Source organism: Syngnathus scovelli, unplaced genomic scaffold (assembly GCF_024217435.2).
Source record: "Syngnathus scovelli strain Florida unplaced genomic scaffold, RoL_Ssco_1.2 HiC_scaffold_118, whole genome shotgun sequence".
NCBI lineage: Eukaryota > Metazoa > Chordata > Actinopteri > Syngnathiformes > Syngnathidae > Syngnathus > Syngnathus scovelli.
The window spans coordinates 1-2,500 of record NW_026061209.1 but is presented as its reverse complement, the minus strand read 5'-3'; the positions used below and the strand labels follow the sequence as shown (position 1 = coordinate 2,500).

Here is a 2,500-nt window from a genome sequence, read left to right as displayed (position 1 = left end):
TGCATTCACAAACAACCCGACTCCGAGAAGGCCGCGCCCCGGCGCGCCGGGGGCCGCTACCGGCCTCACACCGTCCCTGGGCAGAGCCTCCATCAGAAGGACTCGGGCCCCCTCCGGGCGGCGTCGGGCGCAACGACCTTCTGTACGCTACATTTCCCGCGCCCGAGGCCGGGCGGGGATTCAGCGCTGGGCTTCTCCCTCTTCGCTCGCCGCTACTGAGGGAATCCTGGTTAGTTTCTTTTCCTCCGCTTAGTAATATGCTTAAATTCAGCGGGTCGTCTCGTCTGATCTGAGGTCGGAAACGAGGGGGTAGTAGGCGCGGCCGGCGTGGCGGCCGGGCTCGCTGGATCGTTCCGCGGGCGCCTCCGCGGCGGCCCACCGCGCGAGGGAGCGCGAGACGCGGGATGCGCAATGGTCGATAGCCACCGGCAGCCGCGCCCCGGACCCGTGATGCGGGAGGGTCGACGGTGAGGAGGGGACGCCGCGGGTCTGCACTTAAGGGGACGAAGGCCGCCGAGGCGTCCTGCGAACCCCCAGCCGCGGGGAGGCGAAGCGCTAGCGGGACGAAGGCGGCAACTGCGCGAACGTTGCGCAGAGGTCGCGCCGACGGAGCCCGGGTCGCCCTTCGCCGACCCCGATTGATATGCAAGCGACGCTCAGACAGGCGTGGCCCCGGGACGGGACCCGGGGCCGCAAAGTGCGTTCGAAGTGTCGATGATCAATGTGTCCTGCAATTCACATTAGTTCTCGCAGCTAGCTGCGTCCTTCATCGACGCACGAGCCGAGTGATCCACCGCTAAGAGTTGTACGTTTGTTTTTTTTGCGGGGCGAGATCGGGAGCGGGCGGGGAGACGGCGTAACGCCGCGCGCGGACCCTCCACCGTCGCCTCGAGGACGTCGGGGCTTGCCGGCGCGTCGCCGCCGCACGCGGACCCTCCACCGTCGCCTCGGGGACGTCGGGGCTTGCCGGCGCGGTCGCCGCCGCGCGCGGACCCTCCACCGTCGCCTCGAGGACGTCGGGGCTTGCCGGCGCGGTCGCCGTCGCGCGCGGACCCTCCACCGTCGCCTCCAAGACGTCGGGGCTTGCCGTCGCGGTCGCCGCCGTCCACCGCCGCCGCGCTCAACCTCAGCAGCGCGCCGCGGTTTGCCAAGTTCCAACGATTAAAAATTTGTTTTTCCGGCCTTCCGGCGACGGGTGCCACCCACCCGCCTCAGAACGTGCGTGTGGTGTGGACATTGAACCCCCCACGGTCCGCCGAAGGCGATCCGCGAGTTGGGTACCCGCCGCAATGGGTTTAAGTTCCGAGCGGGCGTTCCGCGATGGCACCGGCCCGACCCCGGCCGCGGCACGCCCGGAGACTACTTCAGGACTGCGAGGGGAGCGCCAAGCTGCCGGTTGAGCGCGCGCGGGGAGGAGGACGGTGACGTCGCGCGACGGTGGGCGGGGGGCCGACTCCGGTGTGACGAACGGAGCCTTCCCCGCACGCGACGCACGCGCGCGGGCCACATACCTCCACCCGCGCGCCGCCGCCAGCGCCGGGATCATCTCTCTCGCTTAGGTTTGGCGCGGCAGGCGGGGAGGCCGGGTTCGCTCAGGCCGCGCGCCGGCGCCGCCCGACCCGCCCCGGACCTGGGCCCGGCGCGTCCCGGCCGGCCGACCGCGATGGCCCGTCCGTCCGGAGCACGCGACCGGGTGGTCTCGCTGGGCGGGCCGGCGCGCCTGAGCCGCGGCCGAGTTCCCCCTTCCTCCGTCGTCCTCCGCTCATCGCTTCGGGCTAAGGGTCCTCGGTCCCCCGCGCGCCCGCGCCGACCGCCCGCCCCCCTTCGGTTAGCTGGGGCGAGCGCGCGCGTCAGCCGCGGGGGATTATCCTTCCCCCAGAGTCCTAGGCGGCGCTCCGGGCTAGGGCCGGTGCGAGGTCGTCTCGAACCACGTGCCTGAAGGCCGCCTCGCGCCGGATTCGGCCCCGCTCATTCGTCGGAGTGACCGCCCCGACGCGGGCATCGCTAGATTAGCCGTGGCCCCGATCCTTCCCCGCCTCAGCCTTTCGCCCTCGGCGTGCGTTCGTTCGAAAGCGCGGGCCGCTGATCCCGCTCGATCGCTCCGTAATGATCCTTCCGCAGGTTCACCTACGGAAACCTTGTTACGACTTTTACTTCCTCTAGATAGTCAAGTTTGATCGTCTTCTCGACGCGGCCGCCGGCTCCGTGACCGGCCCCGGCGGGGCCCATCCGAGGACCTCACTAAGCCATCCAATCGGTAGTAGCGACGGGCGGTGTGTACAAAGGGCAGGGACTTAATCAATGCGGGCTTATGACCCGCGCTTACTGGGAATTCCTCGTTGGTGGGAAATAATTGCAGTCCCCAGTCCCTATCACGAGCGGGGGTTCATATGGTTACCCGCGCCTCTCGGCGCAGGGGATGTGGCACACACTGGTCCGCTCAGTGTGGCGCGCGTGCAGCCCCGGACATCTAAGGGCATCACAGACCTGTTATTGCTCA

General features: G+C 69.3%; 2 non-coding genes across 2 annotated transcripts in view; both read right to left on the bottom strand.

Annotated features, from left to right (window-relative positions):
• Nucleotides 1–298, bottom strand: part of LOC125978047 (28S ribosomal RNA) — a 4,362-nt gene extending 4,064 nt beyond the window's left edge. The window contains exon 1 of the ribosomal RNA XR_007484843.1: nt 1–298. This exon is cut by the window's left edge and continues 4,064 nt beyond it. This is a non-coding gene — a ribosomal RNA (28S ribosomal RNA).
• Nucleotides 299–650: 352 nt separating this feature from the next.
• On the bottom strand, nt 651–805 carry LOC125978043 (5.8S ribosomal RNA). The gene has a single exon (XR_007484839.1). It is a non-coding gene; the product is annotated as a 5.8S ribosomal RNA (ribosomal RNA).
• Between the last annotated feature and the right edge of the window lie 1,695 nt (nt 806–2,500).